The sequence below is a fragment of the Pelophylax lessonae genome (assembly GCF_965119305.1).
Source record: "Pelophylax lessonae genome assembly, chromosome: 5".
NCBI classification, from domain to species: Eukaryota; Metazoa; Chordata; class Amphibia; order Anura; family Ranidae; genus Pelophylax; species Pelophylax lessonae.
Window position 1 is genome coordinate 67,280,636 of NC_138772.1, and position 18,362 is coordinate 67,298,997.

The 18,362-nt window shown below is 44.7% G+C and overlaps 1 protein-coding gene across 3 annotated transcripts in view; it reads right to left on the minus strand.

Annotated features, from left to right (window-relative positions):
* HACD1 (3-hydroxyacyl-CoA dehydratase 1) overlaps positions 1-18,362 on the minus strand; it is a 96,988-nt gene that overhangs the window by 25,502 nt on the left and 53,124 nt on the right. The gene's annotated exons all lie outside the window — the stretch shown is intronic.

Sequence of the window (18,362 nt, forward strand, 5' to 3'; positions counted from 1 at the left end):
TGACCTCATCATCATCATCATCCCCTCCATCCTCCTTATCACTGAAGCCAACTTGGCAATACGCTGTGGCTGGGGGAACATGACTGCCAATTTGTTGTTTATCAGTATTCTCCCCTCTCTGTAGGCTCATGTTACTCCCTTCCTCAACCTCATCAGAATCATGTAATGGCTGTGCATCATCAAGAAGCAAATATATTTCATATAGAAAATATGAAATGGCATAGAACCCTGGGAACAAAGAACACGGAGGAAAAATGGGAGTGTTTCAAGAGCATACTAAACAAAGGGATTGGCCAGTGCATTCCAAAGGGAAATACATTTAAAAGAGCAAAACTAAACCCTGGGTGGCTAAACTCCAACATAAAAATGCATATTAATACTAAAGAAAAGACCTTCAAAAAATACAAGGCTGAGGGGTCATTGGCAGCATTCAAGCATTACAAAGAGTGTAATAAGAAATGTAAAGGCGAAATCAAGGCGGCTAAAATAGAACACGAGAGACATATAGCGGAAGAGAGTAAAAAGAACCCCAAGAAATTCTTTAAGTATAAAAACAGTAAGAAAGCGAGGCCAGAACCCATTGGCCCCATAAAAGACGACAAAGGAAATCTGGCCACAGAGGACAGAGAGAAGGTCGAAAGTGTTAAATAATTTCTTCTCTTCAGTCTTCACAAAAGAATCGGGGGGCTACACTAACCCAGCTTGTAATGCTAAAATAAATAATACACCCCAGGAAGTACCGCCATGGCTAACAGAAGATAGACTTAGAACTAAACTATAGAAACTTAACATAAATAAATCACCGGGACCGGTTGGCTTGCACCCGAGGGTTCTTAAAGAGCTCAGCCAGGTGATTGCCAGACCATTATTCTTGATCTTTAAGGATAGTCTACAGACGGGTATGGTGCCTGCTGATTGGAAAAAAGCCAACGTGATACCAATATTTAAAAAATGGCCGAGATATATCACGGGCAAACTATAGGCCGGCCAGCCTAACATCAATAGTCTGCAAGATTTTGAAGGGGATGTTAAGGGACCACATACAAGACTTTAGTAATGAAAACGGTATTATTAGTAGTAATCAGCATGGATTCATGAAAAATCATTCTTGCCAAACCAATCTATTAACTTTCTACGATAAAGTGAGCTGCCACCTAGATAAAGGTAAGCCTGTGGATGTGGTGTATTTGGACTTTGCAAAGGCCTTTGACACCGTTCCCCAAAAATGCTTACTGTACAAACTAAGGAATGTAGGTATGGACCATAGGGTGAGTACCTGGATAGAGAACTGGCTCCAGGGGAGAGTCCAGAGGGTGGTGATTAATAGGGAGTACTCAGATTGGGCGGGTGTGGAAAGTGGGGTCCCCCAAGGTTCTGTCCTGGGACCAATCCTGTTTAATTTATTCATAAATGATCTAGAGGAGGGGATATCTAGTAAAATCTCAGTATTTGCGGATGATACTAAACTAAGCATGCCAATATCTTCTATGCAGGATGTGGAAACCTTACAAGCGGACCTGAACAAAATAATGGGATGGGCAACTACATGGCAGATGAGGTTTAATGTTGAAAAATGTAAAGTAATGCACTTGGGCGTCATAAACACGAAAGCCATCTACTCACTAGGGAGGAAACCTCTGGGTGAATCTAAGATGGAAAAGGACCTGGGGGTCATAGTGGACAACAAGCTTGGCAGGGGCATGCAATGCCAAGCCACTGCAAGCAAAGCCAACAGAATACTGGCATGTGTAAAAAAGGGGATTCACTCCAGAAATAAAGAGATTATTCTCCCATTCTACAAGTCTCTGGTCTGGCCACATCTGGAGTATGCTGTCCAGTTCTGGGCACCGGTCTTCAGGAAGGATGTGCTGGAACTGAAGAGAGTCCAGAGAAAGGCAACAAAAATAATTAGGGGAATGGAGAACATCGGCTATGAGGAAAGACTATAAGTACTGAACTTATTCTCTCTGGAGAAGAGACGATTGAGGGGGGATATGATAACAATGTACAAATACTGTACTGGCGACCCTAGCATAAGGAACAAACTTTTTAGAGAAAGGGAATACAACAAGACACGTGGCCACTCACTAAAACTAGAGGAAAAAATGGTTTAACCTTAAAATACGTAAGGGGTTCTTCACTGTCAGAGCAGTAAGGATGTGGAATTCGTTTCCACAAGCAGTCGTATCAGCATGGAGTATCGAAAACTATTAGATGGGCACCTTAAAGACCACAACATACAGGGGTATACAATGTACGGTTAACAGCAAACACACACACACATCATAAGTTGAACTGGATGGACTGATGTCTTTTTTCAACCTCACATACTATGTAACATCACTGAACAGAGAAAAACGTGCCTTGCCTGAGGACAGACCACATCCACCTTTGACTGCAGACACCCAATAGTGGCCCCCTGATAGTGGCATGGGAACGTCTGTCTCCCCTTGTTGGCCTCCCAGACATGATGGGGGGGGGGGGTATTACCCAAATTTAATAGGTACTGGGAAATGTGTAAAATCAATAAAGTGGTGTTTAGAACACTTTAACTTGAGGACTGCCACTGAGAGAAATGTAAAAACTATAAAAAGGGGGGGGGGGGGCAACAGCGTCGCACTCACAAAAACTGCAGATGACTATTTAAAAAAAGGGGGCAGGCACAGGATGAAAAAAAAAAAAAACACCAATATAAGAGGACACTTCACCACTGACCATTAATATAAAGGAGGTTTTCTCCAATCAAAGTAAATGGGCACTTTGTTTCTGATCACCAATGTCAGAGAGCATTACCATTTTCACTGTCTGCACTTCTTTTCTAGCCATAATTATTCATTCTATTTAGTGATTATTAGTGAAAATAATTTTGCCATATAGAGGCGGGATGGGGATGTCCCATAGTGAACACCACATTGTTTCCTCTTTTAATTGGGTGTTTATTTGTTTATTCCTATATATGTAGCTTACTGATCTAGCCAATGTACTACGAGCTGTAGATAGAATCATTTTTAGTAGGGGTTTATTGAGACATGAACAATATTTTAAGGGTTTCCCTGAAGTAAAATGTTTATAAAAAAAACGGTTATGGATGACTACACCTTATGAAAAGTTAGCCATTTCATGTACAGTATACCACGCTTCAAGAGTTTAAGACCATTTAGGTATCATCTGTGTGACAAGTGCACCACCTGCTGGCAAGCTTTCAACATTACAGTACACAAGCTCGCAATTGCAGTTTGGAATACAATTCCTGAGTATCAGCATGTAGCGGATTCCGGTGCGCAATCACAGAGCTGCTATCAATCATCATAAAATCTGAGCTCCGTGGTGATTGCATTATTCAAGATGAACACAAATTCTTCTTGGTCTATTCTAGTACATAATAGTACCAGCAGGAGAGCAGGCTGTGTACTATCACTGCTTGTCTAACATTTTGTGATTACACAATATACATGGTCAGGGCCGCTGATAGGGGGGGACAACCAGCCCTCTTGTAGGGGGCCCGAGCACACAGGGGGGCCCACACAGAGAGGGGGATTAGTGATGGACAACAATTACAGAAATCTTCCTCCGGCACCTGAATCTGATCTGTCCCTCTCCCTGCTATCAGCTTTTATCTGTTGAGAAAGAGACAGTTGTCCCTCACTAATCCCCCTCCCTGTGTGGGTCCTCCTCCCAGCACTTATCTCTGCTCAGGAGTTTATTTGTAAATTGTAACTTTGTTTCTCTCTCTCTGTCTCTCTGATCACTGAGCTCCAACTGCCCAGCCTGTATATTTTTCTCATCTCATCTTCGTTTTTATTTAACATAGTTTTTCTTTTAGATTTAGCAGGAATTATGCGAGTTATGTTATATTTGTGTCTGCTAATAGTGATTTTGTTGTAATTTTAGCTAAATATATCTTTCTGTGATTTCTAACAGCAGCCCTGTACATGGTTGCCAACATTTTACAATAATTTTCAGTGGCGCCCTGCTGATAAGGTGTGAATGAAAAATACACCTAAAGCCATTTTTTATAAAAAGTAGGGAAGAACCCCTGTCAGGTTTTATTGCTATCTGTTTCCCCACTGCAAAGGTTCTCCCTCTCTCTTTGTCCTTGTGACCATTGTCACTAAAAGTGAACTGAATACTGAAAATATGAGGAAAGTATCTAAAATTTTGAGTTGTCATTGGAACAGGAATAGAGAGGAAATCTACCAGTGGGGACACTTGTTCCAATGACATCTGTTTAAGAGGCTGTTTTCCCTTACTATGGAGAGATCTCTTCTCAATTCCTGTTGTATCTCAAGTCAGGAAGTGAAGGAAAATCTCCCCAAATGAGACAGACAGCGAAAAAAGTAGGAGGTTTTAATAATTTACTTATCTAAATATCAGAATAAAGAAAACAAGGAATGGGTATAGTATGCAAATGCAAAATACTAACACAAATTAGCTAAGACCATATGACGATCCATTACAACACCATATATTGCATAGTGTTCATAGCAAACATACACTATAATCCCAAAAAGTATTGGGACGCTTGCCTTCACAGTTCACACGCACATGAACTTTATTGGCATCCCAGCCTTAGTCCGTAGAGTTCAATATTGAGTTGGCCCACACTTTGCCGCTATAACAGTTTTAACTCTTCTGGTAAGGCTGTTCACAAGGTTTAGGAGTGTGTCTATGGGCAGGCATCTCAATACTCTTTGACAATATAGTGTATCTTGGATATGAAGATTTTATTATCCAACACTTTTCTTAAAACAAAGTCCACTTTATCAAGGTTGCACAAGCAGTTCAAATAATTAAGATAATCTCATGTCATGGATCATAAGACCTGTTTGTAAAACATATGTCTTTAACCATTTGTATTGAATATCACAATGTCACCCTTCAGATGGCAGTAGAGCTGAGTTACTGCCACGTCCAGCACATATCGGTATAGAGAGATCCCCAGAAGGCAGATATCCCCTATGGTGATCACTCTGCCTAGCACCAGCCAATGGCCATTGTGGATGAAGAAATATGCTTTACAAACAACTATTATGATCCATGACCTTTTTATTACTTGAACTGCATATACATCCATGACAACCTGGACTTTGTTCCTAAAAGCATTGGATGAAAATTAGCACATGACAGATTGTTTTCTATGTACTTTAAATAACATATGGTGTTGTATTGGATCGTCTTATGGTCTTAGCCAAATACATTTGTAAATGTCTTAAAACAAATTTTTATATGAAAATATATAACATATGCAAAACTTTTTGTGCGTTAGTAGTATTCTAAATCTCGAGGTACCCCAGGTGACTTATAATTTGTTTTTAGGACAAATTGGGCCTTCATGTGGTGGTAACTGTTAATAGATATAGAGATATCCATTATCAAAGGAAAACTGACCAAAAATAGCAAAAAAATACAGGTGCATCTCAAAAACTTAGAATATCATCAAAAAGTTAATTTATTTCAGTAATTCAATTCAAAAGGTGAAACTCATATATTTTATATATTTTAGATAGATGTGTAACACACAGAGTGATATATTTCAAGCATTTCTATATTTTAATCTTGAGAATTATGGCGCACAGCTAGTAAAAACCCAAATTTCAGTATTTCAGAAAATTAGAATAATTTAAAAAAAAAAGGATTTTTAATACAGAAATGTTGGCTTACTGAAAAGTATGTCCGTGTACAGTATAGTAAGCACTCAATACTTGGCCCGGGGCTTCATTTGCATGAATTACTGCATCCATGTGGCGTGGCATGGAGGCAATCAGCCGGTGGCACTGCGGAGGTGTTATGGAAGCCCAGGTTGCTTTGATAGCGGCCTTCAGCTCATCTGCATTGTTGGGTCTGGTATATCTCTTGACAAAGATTCTCTATGGGGTTTAGGTCAGACAAGTTTGCTGGCAAAACAAGCACAGTGATACCATGATCATGAAATCAGGTATTGGTACTTTTGGCAGTGTTGGCAGGTGCCAAGTCCTGCTGATAAATGAAATCAGCATCTCCACAAAGCTGGTCAGCAGAGGGAAGCCTTAAGTGCTCTAGAATTTCCTGGTAGAGGGCTGCGTTGACTTTGGATTTGATAAAACCCAGAGGTCTAACACCAGCAGATGATATGGCTCCCCAAATCATCACTGACTGTGAAAATTTCACACTGCACCTCATGCAACTTGGATTCTGTGCCTCTCCACTCTTCCTCCAGACTCTGGGACCTTGATTTACAAATTTAATGCACAATTTTCCACAGTCCGTGATGATTTGAGGAGCCGTGCCATCTGCTGTTGTTGGTTCACTGTGTTTTATCAAGTCCGAAGTCAGTGCAGCCCTCTACCAGGAAATTGTAGAGCACTTTATGTTTCCCTCTGCTGACCAGTTTTTTGGAGATACTGATTTCATTTTCAAGCAGGACTTGATCATGGTAGCCAGCAAATTCACCTGACCTAAACCATAGAGAATCTGTGGGATATTTTCAAGAGGAGGATGAGAGACACCAGACCCAACAATGCAGATCGCCTCCATGCCATGCCACATTGATGCAGTGATTCATGGAAAAGGAGCTCTGACCACGTTTTGAGTGCATACTACCCAAAGGTGTTCTATCGGGTTGAGGTCAGGACTCTGCGGAGGCCAGTCAAGTTCCTCCACCCTGTCACGAACCTGGTTGGAGGCTGAGGTGACGAGAGGGCTCCCCTTGCGGCTGAGTGCAGAGCACCCCTGGAGATGGTGACAGAGGGTGCTGTGCCCAAAGGTGCACGGGTTGCCTGCAGGTGTAGCTGTGTCAGGACTCGGATCCGCAGTAGGAAAGACAGTCACTTGGATCACTGGAAGTGCAGGCATGTTAGTGCAAATCAAGGTCAGAAGCCAGGCCGAGGGTCAAACACGGGTAGTCAATCAGGAGCAGGCAGGGAGAAGTCCGTAATGCAAGCCGGGTTCAGAGCAGGAGAAAGCCAGAGCAGGTCAAGGATAGCCGGGTCGGTAACAGGTAGTCAATCAAGCAGGAGTTTCAAGACACAAGGCAAACAGGTACTAGCTGAAGATAATCCAGCAATGAATGGCAGCCAGTGCTGAGTTTATATAGGAAGTGGGTGTTGATAATTGGCCCTAATTAGGACATCCCACATGGCTGTTTTGGAATTAGCATATATGTCATTTCCTGACAGTCCTGCGTGGCCATTTTGGAAATTGGAAACTTTGCCATTCTTTATCAAGTTCCTCCCTGACAGTGCCCCCCCCCCCGAGGGGCAGCCTCCGGATGCCCAAACGTGCCTGTTTCTCCGGAAATCTGCCAAAGAACTCCCGAAGGAGTCTAGGGGCATGAACATTACTTGCTGGTTCCCATGAGTTCTCTTCAGGTGGGAACCCCTTCCACTTAATGAGATACTGCACTTGTCTTCCTCTTCTTCGACCATCTATAATGGCCTCTACTTCAAATTCTGTGTCCTCCCCAACCGTAACCGGAGGTGGAGGTGGCTCCTCCCTGTTAGGAAATGAACTAGTCACTGCTGATTTAAGTAGAGAGACGTGGAAGACTGCGTGTATCTTATAGGAGTTGGGAAGGTTTAATTCAAATGCCACGGGGTTAACTTCCCTTTTGATTTCAAAAGGTCCAATAAACTTAGGACCCAATTTCCGTGAGGGACAAGTGAGTTTGATGTTTGCTGTGGAAAGCCAAACTTTGTCTCCAACCTTAAACATAGGATTTCCCTTCTTCTTTTTGTCAAAGTTCCTCTTATAATCCTCTTGAGCCTTCAGTATTGCTTCTTTAAGGGTCTGGTAGTTGGACTGTATAGAGGCCACCCTATCCTGGACGGCAAAAAGGAGGGATGGAACCCATAATTTGCCCAAAATGGGGATTGATTCGTGGAGGCGTGCACCGAATTATTATATGCAAATTCGGCACATGGAAGAAGAGATGCCCAGTTGTCCTGGGTAAAGGTAGAGAAACATCTCAGGTATTGCTCCAACGTTTGATTGGTCCTCTCTGTTTGTCCGTTACTTTGTGGATGGTATGCAGACGACAAACAGACTTGGATTTGTAAAGTCCTGCACAATGATTTCCAGAATCTGGAAGTGAACTGCACCCCTCTGTCGGACACAATACTACTTGGTAGTCCATGTAGTCGGACAATTTCTTTAATGAATATATGTGTCGTATCCATAGCTGAGGGGGTGCCTATCATAGGCAGGAAGTGAGCCATCTTGGACAGTCTGTCGACTACTACCAATATGGTGGTGAATCCGTCTGAAGGGGGTAAGTCCACAATAAAGTCCATTGATATCATCCTCCATGGCTGTTCTGGAACAGGGAGAGGTCTCAGCAAGCCCCAAGTCTTGGTATTGTGACCTTTACTGCGGAGACAAGTTACGCAGGAGTCCACATAATCTTTACAATCCTGTCTGAGATTGGGCCACCAGAAAGATCTTTGAACAAGATCACACGTTTTCCTGACGCCAAAGTGGCCGGTAAGGAGGTGATCATGACAAGCCTTCAGGACTTGGGGTCTTACTTCAGGAGGGATGAAAATTTTGTCATTATGCCATAAGAGATTTCGGTCTCTTTGCAATGCCAAGGTTTCGGCTTCTGGGTACCGGGCAGAGGCTCGCTTGATCATTGTGTTTAGATTGGTTGAGAGCAGCAAAAAAGTTGTGTGGTGACAGGATCGTGCTGGGAGTAGGTGTTTCCGGGGTCTCCGGGAACATGCGGGAAAGAGCGTCAGCTTTCCCATTTTTGGATCCTGGGCGATATGTAAGGTGGAAGTTGAACCTGGAGAAGAATAAGGCCCATCGGGCTTGCCGTGGTCTGAGTCGCTTGGCGGTCCTGAGGTACTCTAGGTTCTTGTGATCTGTAAAGATCATAATGGGGTGTGTAGCGCCTTCCAGTAAGTATCGCCATTCCTCCAGTGCCGACTTGATGGCTAGTAGCTCTCGGTCACCCACATCATAATTCTTCTCTGGTGGAGTCATCTTCCTGGAGAAGAAAGCGACGGGATGAAGCAGGGCCTTAGGCCCCTGGCGTTGAGACAGAATGGCTCCTGTGGCAACTTCAGAGGCATCTACCTCAAGAACAAAGGGCAAAGCTGGATCTGGGTGTTGCAGTACTGGAGCAGATGTAAAAAGGATCTTAAGCTGATAAAAGGCTAACTGGGCTTCCTGAGACCATTGGAACCGGACCTGCTGGCGGGTTAACTGGGTAATGGGAGAAATGATTGTAGAAAAGTTCTTGATAAAGCGTCTGTAAAAGTTAGCAAACCCGACAAACCTCTGGATGCCTTTCTTGTCAGTGGGAGCTGGCCAATTGATAATAGCAGCCACCTTCTGTGGGTCCATGGAGATCCCTTCTGTGGAGATGATCAGTCCCAGAAACTGAATGGACAGTTTTTCAAACTCGCACTTCTCTGCCTTTGCATACAGTCCATGTAGTCTTAATGTGGCCAAGACCTTTTTTACATGCACCCGATGAAGATCCAGGGAGGCAGAGAAGATGAGAATATCATCTAGATACACTATTACAAAGTGATCTAGGAACTCTCGAAAAATGTCATTTACTAAGTGTTGGAAGGTGGCTGGAGCATTACATAGTCCAAAGGGCATGACTAGATATTCAAAGTGCCCGAAGCGGGTCCTGAAAGCTGTCTTCCACTCGTCTCCCTCGCGAATGCGGACCAAGTTGTAAGCACCGCGTAAATCTAGCTTGGTAAAGATTCGGGCAGAACGGAATCTTTGGAAGAGTTCAGGGACAAGAGGGAGTGGGTAACGATTTTTAATTGTAATTTTATTAAGTTCCCGATAATCCACACAAGGTCTCAGTGAGTGGTCTTTTTTCTGGACGAAGAAGATGCCGGCGCCAGCCGGAGAGGAGGAGGGGCGAATGAATCCTTTCTCGAGATTTTCATTGATATAAAGGCGTAGAGCCTCCAATTCAACTTCAGAGAGAGGGAAAATTCGCCCAAACGGAATCTCCGCACCTGGAAGTAGCTCAATAGGGCAATCATAAGGCCAATGAGGTGGTAAGGCATCAGCCTTTTTCTTGTCAAAAACATCCAGGTAGGAATGATAGGCTGGCGGTACTACTTGGCTAGTACTGGTGATGGGTTGAACAGACAGACAAACGGGAGGCTTGCTGATTTCGGGGACAAAGCAGTGCTGCTGGCAGTATTCGGAGTTGAAGGAGATTCTCCCCGATGGCCAATCAATTTGAGGATTGTGCGCCCGGAGCCAAGGAATTCCGAGAATAATAGGGAACATAGGGGAACACAAAACGTCAAAGCAGAGAAATTCCTGATGACCAGAGTTCGTCCAGGTTAGGATGGGGATAGTCTCCTGTGTCACGGGTCCGGATCTGGGAATAGTCCCATCAGCTAGATGGACTTCAAGTCTCTGCTTCTTATTCCTAAGCGATATTTGTAATCTCTTTGCCAAGGTGATGTCCATGAAGCAGCTGCATGCTCCAGAGTCAAGGATTGCCTGGAGCGGGATCTCCCCTTCCGCCACCTGCAATGAGATGGGTAAGACAAGGTGAGCAGGAGGGGATCCAGAGACCTGGAAGTAGACAGGACATGGAGGAAGGCACTTACTAGGTCTTACGGGACAGTTGCTTAGAAAATGTCCAGAACCTCCGCAGTACAGGCAGAGATTGGCCTGTCGTCGCCGTAATTTCTCAGCAGGGGATAGGGTACCCCGTACTAGTCCAATCTGCATCGGTTCTCCTTCAGCAGCAGGAGCAGGTGGAGATTTAAGCACAGGTGCAGGTGAGGGTGGAACCCTGGGGAGCATCCAGGAAGGCCAGTACGTACCAGTCTTTTCAGACCTTCGCTCCCGCAGGCGGCGATCAAGCTGAATGGCCAGCTTAATAAGATCCTCCAGGGTGGCCGGGGCATCAACTCTGGCTAATTCGTCCTTAAGGACTTCAGATAGACCAAGCCTATACTGGTATTTGAGGGCTGCCTCATTCCAGCCGGTATCTGCCGACCACTTGAGGAAGTCCACAGTATAGTCCTCCACTGGGCGTCGCCCCTGTTGGAGGCTATGAAGCGCAGTTTCTGCAGTCGTCACACGTTGAGGGTCATCATATAATTGTGCCATGGCATCCAGGAACGTGGAGACTGAGTTAAGCACCAGGCTTTTCTGCTCTAATAAATGGTGAGCCCAAGACTGGGGGTCTTCTGAGAGTAGAGATATGATAAACCCCACCTTCACGGACTCCAGGGAGAAAGTCCTGGGCTGGAGGGCTAAATATAACTGGCAGGCGTTCTGGAATGCCCTAAACTTCCGTCGATCCCCCGAGAAGCGTTCGGGGACTGGAACTCTGGGTTCTGGAACTGGCATGACCACCGAGGAGGCCAATGCGGGGTGTTCTTGGGCTGAAGCAGCTGAAGCAGAAGGTGCAGCAGGTGGATTCTGGACGCTTGGTGTAGCAGATACTGCAAGGTTCTGTAGGCGACCCTCTAATTGAAAGTATCCGTCTTGCAGATTCTTCACTGCTTGGGTAAGGCCGGCGACCTGCTGGCACAGAGCCTCTAGCGGGGAAGCACCTCTTTCAGCCTCAGACATAGTGGCTGGATTATGCTGTCACGAACCTGGTTGGAGGCTGAGGTGACGAGAGGGCTCCCCTTGCGGCTGAGTGCAGAGCACCCCTGGAGATGGTGACAGAGGGTGCTGTGCCCAAAGGTGCACGGGTTGCCTGCAGGTGTAGCTGTGTCAGGACTCGGATTCGCAGTAGGAAAGACAGTCACTTGGATCACTGGAAGTGCAGGCAGGTTAGTGCAAATCAAGGTCAGAAGACAGGCCGAGGGTCAAACACGGGTAGTCAATCAGGAGCAGGCAGGGAGAAGTCCGTAATGCAAGCCGGGTTCAGAGCAGGAGAAAGCCAGAGCAGGTCAAGGATAGCCGGGTCGGTAACAGGTAGTCAATCAAGCAGGAGTTTCAAGACACAAGGCAAACAGGTACTAGCTGAAGATAATCCAGCAATGAATGGCAGCCAGTGCTGAGTTTATATAGGAAGTGGGTGTTGATAATTGGCCCTAATTAGGACATCCCACATGGCTGTTTTGGAATTAGCATATATGTCATTTCCTGACAGTCCTGCGCAGCCATTTTGGAAATTGGAAACTTTGCCATTCTTTATCAAGTTCCTCCCTGACACACCCCAAACTTGCTCATCCATATCTTTATGGACCTTGCTTTGTGCACTGGTGGGCATCCAAAATCCAAAATGCCTTGGTATGCTGATGTCTTAAGAGTTCCCTTCACTGGAACTAAGGGGCCAAGCCCAACCCCTGAAAAACAACCCCACACCATAATCCCCCATCCATCAAATGATTTGGACCAGTGCACAAAGCAAGGTCCATAAACATTTCCATAGACACGCTCCTGGGAAAGCCTTCCCAGAACAGTTGAATCTATTATAGCTGCAAAGGGTGGGCCAACTCAGTATTGAACCCTACGGACTAGGACTGGGATACCATTAAAGTTCATGTGCGTGTAAAGGCAGGTGTTTCAATACTTTTGGTTATATAGTGTAGGTGGTCAGAGGAAAAAATGCCTCCTTACATTGGAGGTTAGTGGGAGAATGGGGCCCTTACATGGAGGTTAGGTCTTTGTGAGAAGAAGAATATCCAATACATTGTTAGACAGTGAAAAAGAATGCACCATTTAATTAGGGGTGAGCGGGAGAAGGGCATTATGGTCATTGCGGTCAGTAGGAAGAATTCTGAGAAGGGTCCTTAGTTTTATGCTACAAACAGCACTGATTGTGTATTCACCTCAAACCAACCAGAAATGCAAAAAAAAAAAAAAGAAAAAGTGCAGTGCAAACCACCATATAATAAATCAAATGTCATAAAACAATGCATGTAAATAATAGTATACTGATAGACTGTGTATCAATAGCCCACATCAAAAAGACATGTATACAACAACACATGAATTGCATAATTAAGTGATAAGCCCAAAAAATAACTCAAAACTTATTAAAATTAATCATAAATGCATATCATATGTCAATGCATGCAATAAGTCATAAAGCAAAAAGAGAAAAATCCATAAAAAAAACCCAATGAAATTAATTGAACATAAGGTAAATAATTCAGTGGTCCATTATTGTGTCATCATAGGCAGAGGGTCCCACCACCATTAACTCTCTGCTCCCACCTGGAAACGTGGACCTATCTGATCTTAATAGGTCAATCAGCACCTTTCCCTTTTACTGAAGGGTAAAAAAAGGAGTTGTCCGCAGCCACTGAATAAGCTGATGCCTCATCAATGACCCACGAGTTTCTCCCATAGGATAAGGGGCATAACCAGGCTCATTCACTTGAGGCAAAGAGAAAACTCAGCATAATGAAATAAAGTTAAAATAAGGGTCACACTTTAATTACCCCCTTCCCGCTGAAGTAACATGTATATGCGACCTCATGGAAGTAGGCTGTTTTCTTTGGGGCTGCATATATTTGCGTATCTCCGTTTGTGCTGGGAGCGTACTGCACAGCGGCCGGGGTCTCACCGAGAGCCCAGGGCTCCGTAATAATGATTGGGGCCTGGATCTCCCGATTCCAAGTCACCAGATCACTGTGGTAGCCTCTGATTGGTTACCATAGTGATCAGTCACTGTAAAGCCTGCCCCTATGTTTTTCTCTTATTGTTTTACTCTTTCTTTGCTGAGAGGGAAAAAAAAGTGTTTGTAAAAAAATAAATAAATAATAAAAATTAAAAGGAAAAATAAATAAAAAATACTTACATTAAGGTTTGATCTAGGTCAGTGCCAGGCTTAGTGTTTGGGTCAAGTAAGGGTCAAAGGTCAAGGTCAGGGTCAATATATTTTGGGCAGGATTTTTTATTTTTTTAAATTAGCATCAATGTCAGTGTGCTTTTTTTAGTTAGGACAAAAAAAAATCAAACTGTGCACTATTGCTTCTGGGCCCTACTACGGGTACAAACAACAACTGATATACATATACTGTATATTTTATAATTGCGATTGTCAGGAGCAGGAGAATTTACTTTGGTGGTAGGTCATGGTATTAACAAGAAATATAATTTTATTTTTATTTTTTTAAAGTTTTCATTTACTATTTTGGGACAGATTTCCTTTGATAATAATAATAAAAAAAATCAGGATATATCCATGACCATTTAATACCAAACAAAAGCCTAATTTGTCCTGAAAAAAACAAGCTATAATCCACCTGGATGCACAAAGTAATTGTGATGATTTGTACTGTTTTACTCTCAAATGTCAAAATGTCAAAATTGTGTTTAGGCATTAACATTTGTTTTACCCTTAGGCGTGAAGGGGTTAAAAACCAAAATAAAACTACTCACAAATAAAGTGCACCAAGAAAGCAGTGAACAACGTCAATGTTTAATGGCAGTCAATCACAGGTAGTTTAAAAATGCCTTGGACTCCCACCACCGTACACCAGCTGGATAGTCAGGCTCCCTGGATAGCGCAATGGCGTCATTATGCTCCGTCCCTTGGAGGGTTTATCATAGAGTGGATTGCACTGCACCTTCGTTAGTGTCATGCTGTTGGCTTTGCCAAGTGACGTTGGCCCAGGAACTTTGCAGGCACCATGGGATGGGAGGTCAGTTTTCCACTGATCAAGGTACCTCTAGCTACCTCTGAAGGAACCCTAGCATTCCACTTAGCCCTGGTTGAGAAAATTGCTTGTTAAGATTTTACCTTTACTTTAAACACCAAAATTTCAATGCCTGAAAGAGAGATCTTTCTTTTAGGGGATCTGTTGGTATACTTGACCTTACAAACCGAGGATGCGGGAGCACTTGAAATGTCATCTTTTATCCCTGTGAAATGGTGGAGACAACACATGCCCCTGAGAACTACGGGAGCCTTCCCCTCACCCAAGTGAGTGGGGGCGCCCCTTCACTGAGAGTGCTTAGAGGAAGACTTGGCTAATTTCTGGGCCCAGGGCTTTTTCTGACCTTGCCCTGAAGGCTTGGGTCCGGATGCAGACGGTTGAGGCCGTTGCCACTGCCTGGAATTGAAAAGCACTGGTATTATGAGTGCTGGGGATTTTAAAGGAAGGACGCCTGCTCTTTCTCTTTACGGGAAGCAAAGTACTCTTCCCCCCTGAGATCTTCTGGATATATTTATCCAGATCATCACCAAAAAGGTGTTCTCCCTGAAAGTGGAAACTAGCCAGTCATTTTTTACATGGTAGTTCCGCAGACCAGTTCTTTAACTACTTGCCTACTGTGCACTTAAACCCCCTTCCCATCCAGACCAATTTTCAGCTTTCAGCGCTCTCACACTTTGACTGACAATTGCGCGGTCATGCTACACTGTACCCATATGAAATTTTTATCATTTTTTTTCACACACATAGAGCTTTCTTTTGGTGGTATGTAATCACCTCTGGGTTTTTTATTTTTTACAAAAAAAAAGAAAAAAGACAGAAAATTTTGAAAAAAAAAAAAGTTTTTCTTATTTTCTGCGAGTAAATTTTGAAAATACATTTTTCTCCTTCACTGAAGGGCGCTGATGAGGCGGCACTGATGGGCACTGATAGGCTGCACTGATGGGAACTGATGAGGTGGCACTTATGGGCACTGATGAGGTGGCACTTATGGGCACTGATGAGGAGGTACTAATATGCCGCACTGATGAGCACTGATAGGCGGCACTGATAGGTGGCACTGATAGGCGGCACTGATAGGCGGCACTGATGAGCACTGATAGGCGGCACTGCTGGGCACTGAGAGGTGGCACTGCTGGGCACTGAGAGGTGGCACTGAGAGGTGGCACTGCTGGGCACTGAGAGGCGGTACTGATGGGCGGCATTGATGGGCACTGATAGGCGGCACTGATGGGCACTGGCGGATGGCACTGATGGACACTGACGGGTGGCACTGATGAGCACTGATGGGCGGCACGGATGAGCATTGATGGGCAGCACCATCAGTGCCCACACTCAGTGCCCATAGTGCTGCCAGTCAGTGCTCATCAGTGCCTAGATGAGCAGGCACTGATGGGCACTGACTGACAGCACTATGGGCACTGATTGTGGGCATTGATGGGGGCACTGATGGCGGGCACTGTGGGCACTGATGGTGGCAATTTGTGTATGTGTTTTACCTTTAGTAATCAGGGCACTGGTGATCAGTGCCCTGATTACATTCCTGTGTGTCCCCGGCGGCTGACGGCTCCCCCTCCTTCCTCACACTGCAGGCTCCGTGTGAGGAAGGAGTGCCGGCGATGAGAGATGATCTCATATGTTTACATATGAGATCATCTCTCATTGGACGGTCCGATCACGTGGTGTGATTGGCCATTCACCACGATCTGTGATCGGCTGTGTCCAAGGGACACAGCCGACACAGATTTTCCCTGATGCGCGCTCGCGGGAGCGCGCGGGGAGACTCTTTCTGGGAGGCTGTTTAAAAACGGCCTCCCGAAAATTCAAGTCCGCGCTGCAGCCGTATATAGGCTGTAGCGCGGATGGGAACTGGTTAACCAAAGGATTCTGCGCATATGCACTGTCATCAGAGCAAACCATGACATTTGCCTTATGGAGTCCGTAAGAGCATCTACTGCAAAACACAAAGTGTGAAGTAGATCCGACAGATCTTCCACAGACTCTCCTTGAGAAGGAACGGTCTTGGCCACTCGCTTTATGCGGTCTTTCAACGACTGACACACTCGTATGGCTGCTACTGCTGGTTGTACTGCAGAACCTGCAACCGCAAAGGAGGCTTCCAATAAAGATTACAACTTTTTATCTGCTGGATCTTTAAAAAACTGGGCATTATCCACAGGACAGGTTCAATTCTTGTTAACCGAAGAAATGGCTGCATTCACAGTGGTAATTTTCCATCTCATAGAAAACTTATCCTCCATAGGATATAATGAAACCCTTTTAGGAGGAACAAACATCCTATCAGGATGATCCCAGTCAATATACACTTCTTGTTCCAAGAGTGGATGTATGGAAAATGACAGAGGAGCCTAGGGAGGAAAAAGAGGTTTCAGTTGTCTCTAAGGGCGGGAGTTTAAACTCAACCAGGATCATCTCAGCAAGAGACTGGATAAACAATCTCTGGGATTGAGAGGCCAATAGAGATTCCTCCGACTCTGACTCCCCGGAAGTGGAAATTTCAGCTTTACCTTCTATAGGGTCCCTTCTATAGGGCTACATCTTTCACATCCTCTGCCCAATCCTGAACTGATACAGGGGGCGGCTCAGGAGATGGGGATCTAACCTGCTTCTTTCCTCCGTGTGGTGCTGCAATCATGTCAGCAATCTTACCCTTTAGGCTGGCTAATGCCAATGCCAATGCCAAATCATCCCTGGCAACATAGGCTATGGCAGAAGAACACGGAGTAGCTACTATGCCGGACAGGCTAATTGCCTCTGGCTTATCAGGAGGAGTAGACATAGTGGAAATATGACTAGGACCTTCAGGGCCTGACGGTGGCATCATAGTGCCCTTTCCAACTGTGCTCCCTCCAGCCCTCTTTCGGGCAGACATTGCTTTATAGCAAGACAAACTTGAGGCACTACCTTTAAAGTGTACTCAAGGTCTGTGCCAAGCTTATACAGCCTAATGCACACAACACTAATTACCTAAGATACAGGACCTATTAGTGCCAGTAACATACACCCACAGTGACTCACGCAACCCAGCTGTTTCTGCTCTGTGTCCCCTGCAGCCTGTGACAGAGGCTAGTGTGTTGGAAACATTTCCTTGCAGAACGTGCCCTTTTATGCATGTGCGGCGTGGTACATGGCATCCACGTGCATTAGAACACACCCACCACGCGGTGTATGCCTGTACTTAAATGTGAAGATTCCCGCACACGCACGAATAGGCCTACGTCATAGGCATGCGATCCAGCAGAGGTGAACATGCGGATGCTTATGCACCAGGGCGAACAAAACAAACAAATGGGGGTGAGAGCAGTTTAGGCTGAATCTTGTTTGTCACAGCTGATAACTTTCAGGTGACCAGTTCAGGGTAAGAAGCAGTGTAACAATATGCTTTAAACATACTTTAAAAATACTTTGCATAACCCTGTTACAATGTAAATACAAGCAGAAATACACTTGGCACAAGTCTCTGTAATCTTAATAAAGGGAACAGTGCATAAAATATTTACAATTTTGCAATTTTTAACCTTTTAAGGTTTATGTGTGCTGTGTAAATATTTAAATGGACTCCAGTCCTGCCTCAGGAAACTGCTATAAGCAAGTATCAAATCTTCACCCTTCATGGTGAGCATTGTCTTAGAGACCTTCAAGAACTGGGTCCCCTATATAAGAGGGGCCACGGCCTTGGACCTGTAGAGCATACTGCACGGAGCGTCTTTGGGGTTTGGTATTCCAAGGGTCCAGATCCCAGGGTCCAGCGCC